Here is a 19,193-nt window from a genome sequence, read left to right on the forward strand (position 1 = left end):
AAGCATTTTTTCATATGTCTGTTGGCATCTGTATGCACGCTTTGGAGAAGGTCTATTCAGGTCCTCTGCCCATTTTTTAATTGGCTTGTTTGCTTTTTGTTGTTGAATTGTCTGAGTTCTTTATAAATTTTGGACATTAGCCCTTTATGAGATGTATCATGGTGAATATCTTTTCCCATTCAGTAGGTTGTCTTTCTGTGTTGTTAATGATTTCTTTTAGAGTACAAAAACTTTTGAGTTTGATATAGTCCCTTTTTTAAAATTTCTTCTTTTGTTTCCCTTTCCTGAGGAGATATATCAGAAAAATATTGCTAAGTCAAATGTCCAAGAGCTTACTGTCTGTTTTCTTCTAGGAGTTTTACGGTTTTGAGTCTTACATTTAAGTCTTTAATCCATTTTGTGTTTATTCTTGTATATGGTTATGAAGTTGGTCTAGTTTTATTTTATTTTTCATCTATCTGTCCAGTTTTCCCAACACTATTGAATGGACTGCCTTTATCCCATTGTATATTCTTGCCTCCTTTGCCATATATTAATTGACCACACAGGTGGGGGCTTATCTCTAGGCTCTTCTATTCCATTAATCGATGTGACTGTTTTTATGCCAGTAGCATGCTGTTTGATTACTATACCCTTGTAGTAGTATTTGATTTCAGGTGGCATGAGACATTCTGCTCTTCTCTCTCAAGTTTGCTGTGGCCGTTCTTCTCTGGTTTTATATAAATTTTTGGATTATTTGTTTTAGTTCTGTGAAAAATGCCATTGGTATTTTGATAGGGGTTGTGCTGAATCTATAGATTGCTTTAGGTGGTATGGATATTTTGATGATGTTAATTCTTTCTATCCATGAGCATGATATATGCATCCATTTATTTGTAGTTTCTTCAGTTTCTTTCTTCAGTGTCTTATAATTTTCCAAGTACAGGTATTTTAAATCCTTGGTTAAATTTATTCCTAGTTATTTTTTGATGCAATTGTAAATTGGATTGGTTTTGTAGTTTCTCTTTCTAATGGGTCATTATTGGTATATAAACATGCAACTGATTTCTGAATATTTATTTTCTTTCCTGCTACTCTAATGACTTTATCAGGTCTAATAGTTTTTTGGTGGAATCTTTAGGGTTTTCTATATACAGTATCAAGTCATTTGCAAATAATGACAGTTTTACTTGCTCCTTCCCAATTTAGATTCCTTTTATTTTTCTTCTAGCCTGATTGCTTTGGTTAAGACTTCTAGTACTATGGTGAGTAAGAGCAGTAGAAGTGGATGTACCTCTCTTGTTCTTGCTCTCAAGGTAAATGCTTTTAGTTTATGCCCGTTGAATATGATGTTGGTTGTGGGTTTGTCATATATGGCCTTTATTGTGTTAAAGTATGTTCCCTCTGTTCCCACTTTACTGAGAGTTTTTATTATAAATTGGTGCTGGGGTTTGTCAGATATTTTTTCTGCATCTGTTGATATGATTATATGATTTTTATCCTTCATTTTGTTTATGTAGTGTATCACTAATTGATTTGTGGCTCTTGAACTAACCTTGCATTCCTGGCATAAATCCCATTTGATCATGGTGTATAATATTTTTAATGTATTGCTGAGTTTAGTTTGCTAATATTTTGTTGAGGATTTTTACATCTATGTTCAGCTGAGATATTGCCCTATAGTTTTCTTTTTTTGTAGTGTCTTTATCTGGTTTTGGAATCATGATAATGCTGGTCTCATAAAATGAGCTTGGGAGTCTTCCCTTCTCTTGAATTTTTTTAATAGTATGAGAAGGGTAGGTGTTATTTCTTCTTTGACTGTTTGGTAAAATTCAACTGTGAAGCCATCTGGTGCAGGATATTTGTTTATTGAGAGTTTTTTATTATTGCTTTGATTTTGTTGGTTGTAATAGGGCTTTTCAGATTTTATGTTTCTACTTGATTAAGTCTTAGAAGATTGTATGTTTCTAAGACTTTATTCATTTCTTCCAGATTGTCCAATTTGTTAACATGTAATTGTTCAGAGTATTTTTTATATTCTTTTGTATTTCTGTGGTTTCAGTTGTTACTTTTCCTCTTTCATTTCTTATTTTATTTATTTGGGTCTTATCTCTTTTTTTATTGTTGAGTCTGGTTAAAGGTTTGTCGATTATCTTTTCAAAGAACCAGCACTTGGTTTGATTGATCTTTCGTACTGTTTTTTAATCTCTATGTCATTTATTATACTTCTGCTCTGCTCTTTATTATTTTCTTCCTTCTACTTACTACTCAAATATTATTCCTTTATAAATATTTTCCTGATCATTCAAGTACACTGTGGTTTTTCAGTGTTTTGAATTTTTAACATAGTTTTGTTTTTTGGGTGCACATCAATAAACAATGCATAATCCTTCTGTTGACTTTGGGCTTTGTTGTGTTTTTCTTTGTTCCTTTAGGTATAAAGTTAGATTGTTTATTTGAGATTTTTATTATTTCTTGAAGAAGGCCTGCCTGTATTGCTATGAATTTCCCTTTTGGGAATGCTTTTGTTGCCAGCAGATTTTAGGTTGTTGTGTTCTCATTTTACTTTGTTTCAATGTACAGTATTCCCTCACTTATCGTGGGTATTACGTTCTAGACACCATCACCCCTGTGAGATAGGTGAAAATCCGCGAAGTAGGAACCTTACATTTATTTTAGTATTTATATATATCTTAAGGCTTTATAAACCCTTCCCACATACTTATAAACTATTCCCAGTCCCTTATTAACCTTTCCCACTCCCTTATTAACGTTTTCCACACTTTTATAAACACTACTTATGTTCTTAAACATATTCTACACTCCTAAACCTACATAACTTTAACAACATAACGTATACAGTACCGCAAAATTTTGCGATATAGTGAAAAATCCCGCGATACAGTGAGGCCGCGATAAGTGAACTGCGATATAGAGAGGGACTACTGTATCTTAATTTTTTCCTTGATCTCATTGTTAAACCATATATTGTTTACTAACATGTTATTTAGCCTCCATGTGTTTGTGCATTTTCTTTTTTTTTTCTTGTGACATCTAGTTTCATGCCATTGTACTCAGAGAAGATGCCTGATGATATTTCAATCTTCTTAAGTTTATAGAGACTTGTGTTTTGGCCTAACATGTGGTCTGTCCTGGAAGATGTTCCATGTGCTCTTGAGACGAATGTATATTCTGCTGCTTTGGAATAAATGCTCTGAAAATATCAGTTAAATCCATCTGGTCAGATGTGTTATTTAAGGCCTCTGTTTCCTTGTTGGTTTTCTCTCCAGAGGATCTATCCATTGCTGTCAATGGGGTGTTAAAGTTTCCTACTATTACTATGTTACTGTCACTCTTTCCCTTTATGTCCTCTCTTTGTCTTTAATCTTTGCCATTTTAATTATGATGTGTCTTGGTGTGTGTCTCCTTGGATTCATCTTGTTTTGGACTCTTGGTGCTTCCTGTACTTGTATGTCTTTTTCCTTCACCAGATTAGGGAAGTTTTCAGTCATTATTTCTTCAAATTGGTTCTCAATCCCTTGCTCTCTTTTTGTCCTTCTGGTACTCCTATGATGCAGATATTGTTCAGAGGTCCTTTAAACTGCCCTTATTTCTTTAAATTATTATTATTATTATTGTTTCTGCTGCTCTGATTGGGTATTTTCTGCTGCCTTGTCTTCTAAATCACTTGATTTAATCCTCTGCTTCATCTAATCTTCTATTGACTTCTTCTAGTATATTCTTCATTTAAGACACTGTATTCCTCATTTCCCACTGGTGGTTTTTTATGGTTTCTGTGTCCCTTTTATGCTTACTATCTATTTGCTAAAGTTGTCACTGAGTTCTTCCATTCTTCCCTTAAGTTCGATGAGCATCTTTATAACAATTCTTTTAACTCTGTGTCTGGTAGATTGCTTGCCTCCATATTATTTTGTTCTTTTTCTGGAGATTTTTTGTTTTGTTTTTTCATTTGGAGCATGTTTCTTTGTATCCCCATTTTGGCTGCCTCTCTGTATTTGTTTCTGTGCATTAGGTGGATCTGTTAATCTCCCAGTCTTGGTAAGGTGGTCGTATGTAGTCAACATAGTGTGGCTTAGTGCAGTCTCCTTGATCACCAACGCTGGGTGCTCCAGGATTTTCCTTTGCGTAGTTCAGTTTTAATTGCTGTTGACACCACCTTGAGTGGGGTTGACCCTCAGATTGGTTGACTGTGAAGATTGACAGCAACCACAGCGTATGAGCTGCTATGTGGGGGCTGACCCCGTGAAGCAGAATTTGCCTAAGCAGGGTCTGGTGCCTGCTGAGACCTCCCTTTGGGAGTGCTGCTTGCTGAGCTAATCAGATCTGAAGCCAGCTACTGGATGCATTAGTTTAGGACTTCTTGGGGGGGCACTCTGTTGAACATCAATGTCAGACCATGCCTGTGACTGGCCATTGGTTCCCTCTTAGGAGCTACAAAGTGATCCATAGCTGGTAGCTGCCTGTGCTGGGCCTGAATGTGCATAGGAGGGTCCAAGCTGCATACTAATATAAGCTGCCCCCAGTACTGGGACCCTGGTAGGTCAGCAAAAGGCCCAAGGCACCCTGAGATCTGCTGCAACCTGTCAGCTGCCCATTAGCCTCAGCCTCTGAAAGGGCCTGAGGTGGTATACAAGTTGCATGAGGCAGGTTCTCAGTGAGGCACCAGGTAGTTGTGAGTGATGTTCACCAGGTTAATACAGATTCCACTCAGCACCAGTGCTAGGTCTGAAGCCACTCAATGAAAGTCTCAGGGTACACCAAGGCTAGCCCCTACAGGCTGAGGGCCTACAGACCTTTGGAACCCGGTGGGGTCAGGGAGTTGTTAGGGTGGAGCCAATAGAGTTCATCTGGCTAGAACAGATTAAGATTTGGCCACGTGACGGGGAGGGCTCTACACGAGAATGGTAGCGCCTGTCAGGTGTGTAGGAAGACGTCTCACCCTAAAGCCATTCAACTTAGCCTCTCCCTGTGTGTCTCTGGCACTCCTTCCCCCCCCCCCCAAGCTTGTCCAAAATTCTTCAAGAGTTTTTCAAGGAAGACTGCAGCACACGCCAAAGCTGGCCTCCACCAGAAGATCCCAGGGCTGTGTGAGAGCTTGGCAGGGCAGGGCTGCAGGGTATTGCAGGGGTGGGGGCAGTACAGCTCCCCAAGCTGCGGCCATTGGGAGGGTGTGTGCCCGACATGGGGATGGCGGCACCGGTTAGCATGTGAAGGAAACGGCCCTCGCCCCAAAGCCACACCACTCAGTCCCGCCATGTGTGTCACTGGCAGTTCCTAGGTTGCCCAGAATTCCTTGAGAGTTTTTCGAGAAAAAACTGCGAGGCAGTCCCAGGCTGGTCACCACTGGCAGAGCCCACAGGGGATGCAAGCTTGGCAGGGTGGTGCCTCATGTAGTTGGCAGGGTGGGCCTAGTGAGCTCCCCACGCTGATGTCATGCTGAGGGGAGTGCTTGGTCCAAGAAAGACGGCTTCTGTGGATTGGATGGGAGAGGGACTCAACCAAGGGACCTGGGTGTCTGTTCCTCCAGCCCTCTCCCTACAGCCACACAACTCAGTCTCTCCCTGCATGACTCCTGTCCCCTCTGAGCCACTGTCCCTCTGCTGGAGCCCAGGGTTAGTGCCTGAGAGTGAGATTTTACATGTTGGCCTTTTAAGAGGGCACCTGGATTCCCAGCAGTCTCCCGCCTCACCTGGGTGGAGGAAATCCTCGCTGGTTTTCACAGCCAGATGTTATGTGGGCTCCTCTTCCCAGCACTGGTTCCCTGGGCTGGGGAGCTCCGGGTGAAGTTGAGACCCCTCACACCTCAAGAGGGGACCGCTGTAGCTGAGATATCCCTCCAGATTCTGTACCACCGCATGTGGGTGTAAGGGCAGTCCATTTTGCATCTACGCCGCCCCTACCAGTCTCAACATGGCTTCTCCTATATATCCTTAGATATAAGACTTCTGCTCAGCTAGTCTTCAGATGGTTATTCAGGTTGATTGTTCTGTGTAATTTTGATGTGGTCCTTGGAGGAGATGTGTGTAACTTTCACCTGTTCTGTCATTTTGGATCCCCTCCTAAGGTTTGTGTATATCAAGTATTCTCTTTTCCTTTAAGTGAAATTGGGCTGCCATAATTATTTTTTTCCCAATCTTTTTGTCTGTTTTGAGACATTAGCTTTTATTATTCGATGCCTTGGACCTGGTTGACAACTCTGATTCTGTAGGTTAGGATTAACTTTGTGAAAAATAACATTTAATTGTATTTTTTCATGCTAAAAATGATATTCCAGGCAAGTTTTATTTCTTTGTGAACTATAGCCAGAGTCCTACTGTTTTTCAGTTTGCTTAAATGCAGTAGCTTAGACAAAATATGTACATGTTCCGTTGAAGATAAAAGATATCATTATTTTTAGCCTATTACAAAGAAGACCACATTTTCTCTTAAATGTCTTGATGTAAAGTAATTTAAACACAATTTCTGCACAAATCATTTTCAAGAGATTGGCTGTCAAGTGTATTTTTTTTTAAGTAGCACTCTCATAAAAACCAATGAGACTTTGCATATTTAGTTATATTCTAAGCCTGTGCTTGAAGATGTCAGTATTTAAACAACACTTTGAGGAATAGTTAACTTAAAAGTATAGCAATTCAGAGCACACTGAGAATGATTTTGAAGAGTAAAGTCTTGATATACTTGAAAGAAAATTGACAGATTCACTACAATTAGGAGACAAGCAGGTAGAACCTTCACTTGTGAACATTTTTTTCCTCTAAGCAAATGATCATACTGGCCTAGGAAAACCCCCAGCAAATCCTTACTCCTTTCCGGCTCCCAATTCTACTGAATAGAAATTCCTCAATTTTCTTACGCAATAACACACAGACACAGAATAATCGCACTGCAATCTATGGCCCTTTGTCTTAAGGATAAATTAAGTAGGCCTACAAAAAATGCCAGGACTGAAATATATTTTTCTTTAGAGCCTGGCATGTATGTGTGTGCACATACACACGGGCATGCCCAGATTTACACATGTGTTTGAGTGCACCAGTTAGAGAGAAGAGGGCAAAATTATTTGAAACTTACTTCCCAGAATCTGTCACCATTTCTGATATATTTTACCAACTCTAACTTTATTCTACTCTTGTGTAAAGGCTTGTTAATGTGCCTCGTGATTTGGCAGGCAAGATGATATTATGTAGAAGTTGTGCCCTCTCTACAACAAGAACCTGTGTATTTCAGTATTGGAGATTTTTGCCCGATGCCCTTTGTTCTTGCTGTTTTCAATTGATTGAGCTTTGTAATCATATATATGCATCAGATTAAATTCACAAATGAATTTAAATTCACAAATGAGTGAAGTGTTAGTTTTCTCAGTGTTTATTATTTTTGTACTACAATAAAGGTATTTCATGGCTTATTGCCAGTCTTAGCACATACTGGAAAGAATTACTGCTCCCCCACCATATCTGAAAACTATATCCAGCTACATTTTTGGACTCATGCCATATCTTTGTGAATTCACATATACCCCTGAGGTCCACTCTCTTGTAATGACATACAAGGGGGCACCCAATAAACAGGAATTTATTTATTTAAAAAATGTGTATTTATTCTTACATGTTTAAACTTCAGTCACCTTCAAGGTACTCTCCATTTGATACAAAACACCTATTGAGACATTTCTTCCCCTACTCAAAACAGTTTTTGAACTTGTCAGTTTTGATTCCTTTTAGTGCTTCTGCTGTTTTTTGTTTCACCTCTTTCACATCTGCAAAACATTTCCCATTGAGGATTTTTTTCATCCGGGGAAACAAAAAAAAGTGGCTTGGGGCAAGATTGGGTGAATAGGGAGGGTAGGGCGTGGGGGTCACACTGTTTTTTGTTCAAAAACTGCTGAACACCAGTGAGGTATAGGCAGGTGCACTTGTAAATCACCCATCATGAAATGGGCAAATGCATTGAGTCTTAAAAAAAAATTCACTGTAGTCCAACGCAGCCTCTCACAATGCCAGCTGGTACACTGATACAGATGGGTTTCTAGATCACTCAGCTACTAGGGCAAGCCTGTACTATTAAGGGGACTGCCCCGCAGAAGATAATCCAGTTTTTTTGAGTCCCCTCTCCCCCCTTAAACACTCTTGCACACACAAATACATATGTACACAATAGAAGAAAGAACAGTTAGAGAGAAAGAACAGTAATGGCAGGAGCAGTGCCCACATTTCCTTCTAGTGAGTAAATATCCCCCAGCCCATTCGGGTGTAAGATGGAATATGTGAAGTTGTTGTTCCCTTTTTTGGTCTTGGCACCAATATGTACAACCACATTTATAATGGTTGGCCCTTCTAAAATTCAGGAAGATAGCATAAGTGATACAGACTTTGGGTCGAAAGGATTATATTCGAACCCATTCTCTGCCACTTCCAATATTGTGATCTGGTCAGTCATATGTGAATAATTAACTTTCTCTCACAAGGTAGTTGGGGAGATTAAATTAGAACTAATACAGGAAATTCAGGTTTTGTTAGTTTTAATCTGGAATTATAATACTTTAAAAAAACAGATGAAAGTAATCCCTACGTGCCTATAGGTGGTGCAAGATGGCAGGAAGAGCTGCTTCAGGGGTGGGAGGAGTAAATACAATAGCAGCCTTTGATGACTGGCTTTAGGGCACGGGCTCTCCACGGGGCTGCACACTAGAATCCCACTGCCTAGACTGCACCCCAGATCAGTTAGTGAGCAGAGCGTTTCTGTAGATGGGTCCCAGGTATCAGGATGTTGGAAAGCTCCCCAGGTGATCACAATGAGCAGCCAAGTCTAAGGACTGCTACTTTAGGGAGATTGGAAAGTCTCCAGTTCTTCCAATGACTATATGGATGAGACCTGGCATTTTATAACCTGTACTTAGTTCTTTTTGCTTAAACAAAACAGGGACTTAGGCATCATGCTAAAAGTATGTATATCTGCCTTGGAAGGAATTAGATAATTAAGTTCTCCCCAAAGAGCCTATATTAATAGTTGGGTATTGGCATGGGAAAAAGAACCGATGTCTCTAGATGTCTGAGAAGAGGAGGACTTCACTAGAGGGGACAGGGAAACAAATGGAACTAAAATAATAGAAATCCCAGCAATTTCAAGCTACCTTTGCTTTTGGAAATTAATCCTGGCAAAAACACCACCTTAGAGCTTGTTGACTTCCCCAAAGGCTCAGGATTATGACCCTGATTGGTCATGATTCTTGAAAACTTGCTACATCTTCAACATGTGGAATGAGGGGGGAAAGTTCATTCACTTGTGCTCACTGTAACCAAAACTCAGTTAATTTAATTAATTTGCAAAATGTATATATATATATATATTTCTAAAGTTTTAAGAGAATGGACTAAAGTCAATCTATATGCAAAACTCTTTGACCTCTATTCTACAAATAATGCCTGGACAGCTAGAAAAAGACACATGATACACATGCTAAAGAAGGAAATTAGACTCTTTACACCATATACAAAAAATGAAATGGATCTATAACCTAAATGTAAGAACTAAACTATAAAACTCTTAAAAGAATTCTAAAGCATTGGAGTAGATCATCATAACCTTGGATTTGGGAATGGATTCTTAGATATGACACTACAAGGAAGAGTAACAAAAGAAAAAATAGATAAATTGGACTTCATCAAAATAAACAACTTTCGTGAATCAAAGACACTATCCAGAAGTCAAAAGACAACCCACAGAATGGAAGAAAATATTTGTGAATCATGTAACTGATAAGTCTAGTTTCCAGAATGTATAAAGAACTTTTAGAACTGAACGACAAAAGGGAAAATAGCTCAGTTTTCAAATGAACAAAGACTTGAATAGACATTTCTCCAAAGAAAACTGTCTCATAAGCATATTGAAAGGATAATCAACATCATTGGTGGTAGGGAAATGCAAATGAAAGCCACAATGAGATACAACTTCATATCCATTAGGATGGCCATATTAATTTTAAGAAGGGGGGAGCATAGCAGATGTTGGCAAAAATATGGAGAAATTAGGGCCTTCATAAACCACTGTAAAGTGGTATAGCCACTGTGGGAAGTAGTTTGGCAGTTTCCCAAAATGTTATACATAGAATTACTGTATGGCCCAGAAAATCCACTCCTAGGTATATTACCAAGAGAATTGGCAGCAGGTATTCAAACAAAAACGTGCAATAATGTTTATAGCACTATTCTTCATACAGAAAGTGGGAACAACCCAAATGTCCATCAGCTGATGGATGAATAAACATAGTGTGATGCATGTATACAATGGAGTACTATTCAGCCAAAAAGGGAATGAATCACTGACATGGGCTACAACATAATGAATCCTGAAAACACTACTAAGTGAAAGAAGCCAATCACAAAAGGCCACATATTATATGATTCATTCCATTTAAGTGTAACATCCAGAATAGCCAAATCCACAGAGGGAGAACACAGTGGGTGGTTGCCAGGGGCTGAGGGGAGATGAGAATGGAGAGTGGCTGTGGGGTTTCTTTTGGGATGATGAAAATCTTCTGGAATGAGATAATGATGATGGTTGCATGACATTGTAACTGTACTAAGAACCACTGATTGTATGCTTTAAAAATGATTAAAATAGTGAGTTCTATGTTATGTGAATTTTACCTTAATTAAAAAAACATCTCTCTGACCCTATCTCTTTGCTCATTCTCTACAAGTGGTCTTAAACCAATCACCTAGCCATTGCTAGAGGGTCTTATTCCATCAGTTGTCCTTCGTAGTAATTCCACTCTCATCCTGTACTTTCTTCCCTCCAGTGTCATGCTTCTGTAGATCGTCCACATCAGTCTTCACTTCCTTACCAGCTCTTCCATTCATCACTCCTTAGGCTCTGGTCCCCAGCAGAGCCAATGGAAACATGGCAAACATGAAAGACTCCCTCTACAGGTTTTACACCTGACCTGGAAAGCTCTGCATTTGCCCAATCAGAAGCCCGGGTTCCTCTTGCTTACCCGAGGGGCCTTTTTGAAATCAGAAGTTGGTTTCCAGTATGGTCCTGCCACACAGCTGGGCTCAACTGTCACGGCATCACCAAGGAATGTTGACTTTTGGGAACAGGTGGAAGAACTCTCACAGCATTTCCTGGCAGGCACAGGTGGTTCCTGTAAACCCGGTTGAGCAAAAGCCACGTATACAAAATGTAAATCTGTGTGAGAAGACATAACACTTGTCACTTGTAGAGATTAAGTGCTTTGAATTCTGGATAATAGATAGTCAGCTCTGATAGCTTTGAAGATTGATCTCTGAGCCTACAGAGTGGTCCAAAAGTAGAAGAAAGCTGTATTCATCATTCTCTTAATTTTCTCTTTTCTTCCTGCTGGGGTCAGCAAAAATAGGATTTTTTCTTCTTCTTAGATCAGTGTTATTACGATTATGGTTATACTAAAAGACCTGTATGGGAGGAATGCTGCAATCTGAATTAAAAATAGCATTTTACGTCCTCCCACACACAGCACTTGAATGTTCTGAATGCCTTTTATAAATGCAGACTTTCTGCCTGACTAGATAAAAGAAGCTGTCACTTCATTTCCATAACGAAGTCATTCCCAGGAGAATTCCATTGTTTTAGCAATAGAATTTTTGTAAAAAGCCTCTTATTTTGCCTGAAAAAGGTAACAAAAATGAACTTTTGAGAGCTTATTCGACAAAACAATTAAGGAGCCAGAAATTTTCTTCTTTTCTGATACGTTAGGAGTTGTAAGTGTTAGACTCTCCTGAGCCGTGATATCAGGATAAACCCCTAAACCTGGAAAATGAAGGAGGGGAGAAAACTGGTATTCTTTCTTCTAATGGAAATGGGGTATGCCTTTCCCTGAGAATGTGTCTTCTAGAACATTATGATAAATGATGTTGCTAACCCTAAAGAGTTTTAAATGCTCATTTTTAAAGAGAGATTTCCTGAATGCTCATTATGTAAAGAAATTCCTTGGGATTTTTAATGAAACATGATCATCAGGTATTTTAATTGAGTTTCAGGACTCAAAAGGCATATTGTGACTATATCTTGCTGGGGTCCCTTGCTCAGAAAACACTAGTTATTTACCTGTACTTGAGTTTAAAACATTGTAGCAAGTGGAGCTGTAGAACCAGTGGACAGGTGTTTCCTTATACACTGTTACTTGTAACTGGCTCAAGCAGGCACATGTACATGTGCTTGCTCTCAGTACCCCTCTGCTCTGCTCCCCCACTCCATGCAAGGGATCTTTGCTCCAAATAGGGTAGCAAATCTTCTACTCCACATTCACAGAAAAATAATTGTCTTTCTGGGCACCAAGTAACCCATATCAAAGTATACCTGCCTTTGGTGTTTTTTGATAGGTAATCCCTGGACTTAATGCCAAGTGGCATTTCTGTTACTTGTTCACAGCTAAGACTATTGAAATCTCAGTTTTAAGCCAGAATAGTTTTATTAAGCCTCCTCCAAAAGGAGAGAAGTTTTCAATAGTGCCTTTGTCTTGTAATATTTTTTTCTGATTGCATCAGAAAGTTGTAATATTTAAACAAGGAGGCAGCTACATGGAATGGTATCAAAAACAAAAAGAGGTTAAATATAGAGTTGTTATATGGTTTTAGTTTTTAATTTAATAAAACAGACAGCCGTGGCAGGATAGCTCATTTGGTTAGAGCATCATCCCGATATGCCGTGGTTGCAGGTTCAGTCCCCAGTCAGGGCACATATGAGAATCAACCAATGAATGCATAGATAAGTGGAACAACAAATAGATGTCTCTCTCTTTACCCCTTCCCCTCTCTCTTTCTTTAAAACTCAATCAGTAAATCTTAAAATTTTATTTTAATTAACAGACAAAAAGAAGACAAGTGAGGATGATTCAGTGTAATTATGGAAAGTCCTGCTGGTCTAAACATTATGCAAAAGTTGCTGATTTTGAATTTTGGAAAATAGTTCTGTTTTTAAAAAATCTTTGAATAGGCTTTACTCATACAATGGTACTATGACTTTTAAGGCATGATTAGAGGTCCTGTTGTAGCTATACTTTAAAATAGTTATATTTCATTAAATGAAAATGTGGTGTGGCTTTGATGGGGTGCTTCCAAAGTTCCGTTTTGAATACCTTTGGTGAATTCCATTACTTATATTTGTCCAAAGGATGGTCTAGGGGTGTATGTGAATTCTGTTTGCTCTTTTTTTACTTTGACTCACCGTTTGATATTTTGTGAAGTCAGACCAAGTAAAATACTTGAGAATACTATCGTATAACTCCTAATATGATGATAAAAAGAGAATGAGAGAAAAACATTTAAATTTCTTAGGATTTCTACTAGTTTTGTCTTAAAAGAGAGAGCAAGTAGAGCAGAAACTGAAAGAAATTAAAAAGTCGGGGGACTCCTCCCAATGGCCACTCAGGGATCATGACAGCTCATGATTTATAAATGCTTTGTAATGATCAATACATAAAGCACAGGCTCTGCCCCTTGCATCCCCTTTTTTTTCCAGGCACTTTTTTAACACCCACATGAATCACTGTGCTTCTGAAGCAGGTGTGAATAAAACTCTCCTCCAGGGAGAAGGGGTGTGATGGTTCAGGGCTGCCTGAAAGGGCCTTGTAACCCTGCAGATGCTAGTCTCCAGGGTCCTGATCCACATTCCTCTGTCTCCTGGGCCATCGTGCCTTCTGTTGGGCTGCAGCAACCTACTTGGGAGCAGAGCATTAAACAAATAAGGCCAGGAAAAGATTGTCAATATGGAGCACATGCCACCTTGGTCTTTAATATCATAAAGAACTTGTTCTATGGCTATTCAGTACAGATTAGATATTTCTCATGTATATTTTTATCTTACTGTTGATATGCAAACATACTTTTCTCTGGAAGCATAATTACATTTCTTAGCAAACTTTGCTTTATACCAGTAAGGAGATATAACCGGCGTACAAGTACAGACACCTGCCAAGTCTACGTAAGCCTTACCTTTATGTGATAAAGGTAATAATAGGACACAGTAGCATGGATCAACATGAATTATAATTTTAAAAAAGTTTGATCATAGCATTTTTTAGCATATTTATCTTTCTGATTATGTGTTCTTTAGGCAGATACTAATTTTAGTCTGTGTGTATTTTTTTTAACCTAAGCACAAACCAATTAATGTCAGTGGAAAATGTTCCAAATGCATGCTTAATACCCAAGGATTGCCAGTTTGGAAAAAGATTTTACAATGGATAAATCTCACAAATCATCAACTGTTGATCAAAGAGGGATTGCCTAATCAGATGAATAAATCATATTTTTCAGAAAATGTTAAGTTTGGGCTTCACCTTTCCTTCACCTCCCTCCAGTTCTTCTTGAAATCTGACTGGATACCTCTATTCTCAGGAAAGCCCTCCCCGCCATTGCCTCCCTCAGGGACAGGGAATTTTGGTTCCCTTGACTGATACACTTGCTCCTTTCTGGGGAAGGGAGAGGGGGCAGGATGGGCTCTGCACCCTACTGGGCTGAGCAGCTCACCCGAGGAGAGGAAGCGTTTCTGAACTCTGCAATTGCCAGCAGCCCTGGATGTTTCTCCTCAGGAAGAAAATACAGAGTCAGCTTTAGTCCTGGGTTGGAAAAAGAGGCTCTTGAAGAATATTTCATTGATTGACTGAGCAGTTTCCATATTGGCCTATGTAATGATTTTTTTCCAAGTCACTAAAAGGGGACTCTCCTGTTTGATAACCACAGAGTAAGAAGACTTGAGGACATGTCAGAGTGAAAGTAAAATACCACACTTTCAGTCAGTTAATCAAACTGTGTTTATGAAGGAATTACCATTAGCAAAAGCACTCTGAGGCTTACAGAAGGCAGACAGACACTAACCCTGTCTTCACAGAGTTTACTACAGTCTGCCTGGGGAAATGGTGCCTATTTTAGGATAAGGAATAAAATGATCAGTAACCTAAGAAAAAGGAATAAAAACTCTAGGAACTTAGATCCAAAAAAGAAGTATTTCCAATTGAGAAAGTTGTAGCATAGGAGGATGAAGGGAAGAGGATGGGGAAAAGATTTGAGCAGGTCTTGGTAGGGATGGCTTGAATTTTAACACGAGGAATGGAAATATGAGCTTTCAGAGATGAAGAGAGAAGTTGGTTTGGCTGGTACAACATGCGTAAGGGGAGAAGTAGGAAATGAAGTTGGCAAAGTGTGTTGGGGCCAGACTGTGAAGGCCTTTAACATCAGACTTTAGAAGATTTTCATTTAGCTGTAGGAACCAGTACCACAGTCTGACATGAAGAAGTTGTGTTATATAATCTTCAGTAAGTCTGATCTGGGAAGCTGACTCAGATGGTTTGGAGGAAGAACAGTGGAGGCAAGAAGACCAATTAGCAGGCTGCCGTGAGGGCACTGGAGGCTGACCTAGCTTGCAGGTATGGGAATAGAGTCGGGCTTGAGAGGACTGAACTGATTCACTGCAGGGGCAGAGAAGACGATGATGGCATTAGCATGGATTGTAAAGGAAAGGGGAGGACTGGTTTTTGGGGGAAAAAAAGATGGGAAATTTAGAAACAGATATAATTCATTTATACTTTCTATATCCAGTGCTTGTTAGGGGGAGATGCCAGGACCCAGGATACAGATTTAAGAACTATATGCAATAAAGGAAATTGCTATAGAAAGAGAAGAGAGAGCGGAGCATGTAACCTTGGGGAATACGTATCCTAGGGTCAGGGGGACTACATATCCTAGGGTCAGAAGGGATACTGGGAAGGAACAAAAGCCAAGAGCTAGCAGCAAAATGATGTAAGGAACACCATAATAGTGCCATCTCAGAGAAACCAGGAGTGCTGGGAGATTTTGGTGCAAGGGACAAAACTCAAAGTGATTTAAGGAAAAAAATGGAATCGATTCTATTGTATAATAGCTGGTAAACACTGGCATTGAATTTATACCACATGTTAATGTGTTTGTCGGTGAACAGGACAGAGGTGACAGACATCTGGGAACATACCGGGGAATGGGGACGGCCTCTCAGGAATGGCAATGATCGATACATTTGTAAGAGGTTTCTAGTAAAGGAAAAAGATTGTGAAGGAGTGACAGAAGTCCGAATTGGTCCCAATACGATCTGAAGCCAGTAGGAGGAGAACAGACTAAGGCCCAAGACTGAGAGCCCCTGAAAGTTTTCCTGGATTATAAAGTGTGTGAGCTTTGTTTTGCTTTTTGAGGGTGATCTGTCACCTCTTGGGAATACACGGTTATTAATCCTTCTAATGTAGCCATGTTATGTGAGTGACTAAATGTACTCGTGTCTGGCTGTTGGGCTGACAGAAAGACTTACCCTCAGAGCAGTGGTTCTCAAAGTATTGCCCCTGGACTAGCAGCATCAGCATCACCTGGGAACTGGATAGAAACGCAAGTCCTCTGGTCCCACCCCCCACCTGCTGAATCAGAAGTTCTGGGGCTGGGACCCTGCAATGTGGGTGAACAAGACCTCCAGGTTTTCCTGATAGTGGTTCAAGTTTAAGAGGTGTTGCCTCCCCTCTCCCCTCTGCATAGCAGAAGGGTTTCCTTAATAGTGACTTTTGAAAAGCTGTGAGGATCAAGGATGTAGGATCCCAGTGACCTGGGGTGGGGCGGTGGGTTGTAAATCTTGAAAGGAGGTGGAAGCTGTTCAAAAGCCACATGTGACTGAAAATATAATGGACCGGAAGAACAGAGGAATGAACGCTAAGTTGTAACTTAATTGTTCTTCAGTTCATGGAGGGCTTTCATTTGGATGGTAGGCGTCACAGGAGCTCCAAGTCCCTGGAGGACAGAGGACAACGAGAAGGGCTTAAATTATAGCTAGAGAGTGGTAATTCTTTTTGGAGTACAGGTTAAGTCGTAGAACAGGTTTTGGATATGGATCATTTAATTTAAATTCAGGCTCTTCTGATAGACACTTTTAGGAGACTGCGGAAAAAGGGCATGGCAAGGTTCCTTTCATCAAGGAGCTTAAAAGCTTTTCAAGCCTTCAAGACTTAAGTAAATCCAGGGGAATATAAAAAGACAATATAACAGAGTGCTGAACTGAAAAGGACCTTGGGTTAAAACGCGTGATCGAGGCTGTAAGTGCTGTGGGCCGTCCGGAGAAGGAGAGCTTGGCACTGTGTCATTTTGTTCTCTGGACAGAGGAAGAAACTGTCAGCCTCGTGTTTCCCACGTTTGGTGGCAGGGTACTGGACGCCTTGGCTTCAAGAAGTCTCTTTTCTTGCCCTCTCCGTGAGAGAAATAAGAAAAGATCTGGTAGTCCAGAGGAAGCCTGCCGATTTGAAACCTAATGCAAAGTACTAAAAACAATTTTTGTCTGACATTTATATGTAACATGATCTATTTTTAGCTCTTTTTGGAGGGTGTTCTTGACTCCAGCTGTGACATGCAGGTGTTAACAGCTTCTTTTTCTTGTGATGATGGGGTGACTTGAGATGCATTAGGAAGCAAGAGGTTGGCCTTTGCTGCTCATCACGTTTCATGCCTGCGTGTTCCTCCAGCAAGAATCACGAAGGCTTTGTTGCTCTGATGGCCCTGGCAGTCAGAAAGAACAATCAACTTTAATTTCAATATATCAAGAACCATTCTGCTGCTTATTTCTTTGTTTTTAAATTAAAATATAATTGACATATAACATGCTAGTTTCTGGTGGACAGCAGTGCTCTGATAACATCTATAGATTGTGAAGTGATCACCGCCATAACTCTAGTTGCTCACATAAGTCTGATGCCCATTTCTTGATTTTGATCAAGGAAGCCCCGTTGAAATGGCCAGGAGAAAAGTTAGTTGTACATCTCTAGGTCACATTGCATAAGGCAGAGGCTGCTTCCTCCCTGCAGAAATTCAATGCCTGGCTAACTTCTACTCATCTTTCACTTCTCTGCCTAAGTGTTACTTTTGTGAAAAAAGCCTTCTGAGCCCCTCCTTCTAAATGGGGTACCCCATTATGATTGCAAATCACAGTGCTTGTTTTTTCTTCCTAATACCTTGAGGCAGCGAGCTCAGTATAGGCACAATTCTTGTCTATTTTGTTCGCCACTATAAACATAGAACCTAGTGGATATACTGAGCACCAAGGAAAAATTTGGCAAGTGATTGAATTAATTAATAAGAAAGCACTTTGTAAACTCTATTCACTATTCACTATAAAAGCCATGATTAATTATATCCGTAGCAGACACCTCCTTTCTCTCTTCTGTCCTCATTTTTTTCTTATTTTTAATTCTTTATTTTGAGGTAGATTTGTCAGTGTTTTACCCATTCCAAATCTAAGGTTTGACATTATTCATTGTTGTCTTTTTTTGAGATAAGGGACCACTTTTTTCTCTCAAAAAATATTACACCGACAGTGTTAAAGCTGTGACTCCCACCTTTGTTCAGCATGTGCTTATGACTTTGAGAGGCCCTTGGCAATGATTTATTTGGGAAGTAAACAGGATTCCAGTGTAGCACATAAATTTCTGTTTTCTGTCTCCCCCAAAGCCACTCACATATGTTCCTATACCTCAAGTATACTCCTCAAGAATTTCCAAGTCAGTGGAAATAACTTGGTAACCTTGGCCCAGGAAAAGCTGTTCCTGGCTTTAAAAATTAAAGATTCAGATGTGGAAAGTATTAATGATTGGACTATGAATGGGTGTTTTTCTTTAAAAGCAACAAACAAAAATCATCCAGCCCTTCTCCAGCAGGCCCTTGGTGCACTGCTCGTAAGTAAGTGTTATCCGTGGTGGGCGGCCATGGCAGATAGCCAGCTGGAATATGTCGTAGCCCTGCAACCTCCAGTGCACCAAACAGGCAAACCAGTACTCGGAGGGAGCCGTGTGGCCCGGACCGAGTCATGATGCGCCTTCACATGCCTCTCAGCACCTTCTACTACTCCTTCCTCTTCCCTTCCTGCCCCAGGCCTTCAATGTCTCTCATCCTGAGGTTCCAGACACCTTGTTTCCCTGGAGGGAGGACTCTTAGCATGGTGGCCCTTGCAAATGCTTAGACATCCGTCTAAGGGACGGTTGATTGTTGGTGGCTAACCAAGGCTGGCTTTTATATTCTGGCTCAGAGCTCAGTAGCAGGCTTATAACCACTAATAATACTTTGCGTTTACATAGTGCTTTTCTTCTCAGGAACTGTGAGTGCTTTGCAAGAGTGATCTTATTGATCTTCCCAACAACCCAGTGAGGTATGACAATG

General features: G+C 40.0%; 1 protein-coding gene across 3 annotated transcripts in view; it reads left to right on the plus strand.

Moving 5' to 3' along the window:
* ATXN1 (ataxin 1) overlaps positions 1–19,193 on the plus strand; it is a 380,795-nt gene that overhangs the window by 210,756 nt on the left and 150,846 nt on the right. The window lies entirely within an intron of this gene.

The sequence above is a fragment of the Furipterus horrens genome, unplaced genomic scaffold, assembly GCF_987537825.1.
Source record: "Furipterus horrens unplaced genomic scaffold, mFurHor1.1.pri manual_scaffold_3, whole genome shotgun sequence".
Classification (NCBI taxonomy): domain Eukaryota; kingdom Metazoa; phylum Chordata; class Mammalia; order Chiroptera; family Furipteridae; genus Furipterus; species Furipterus horrens.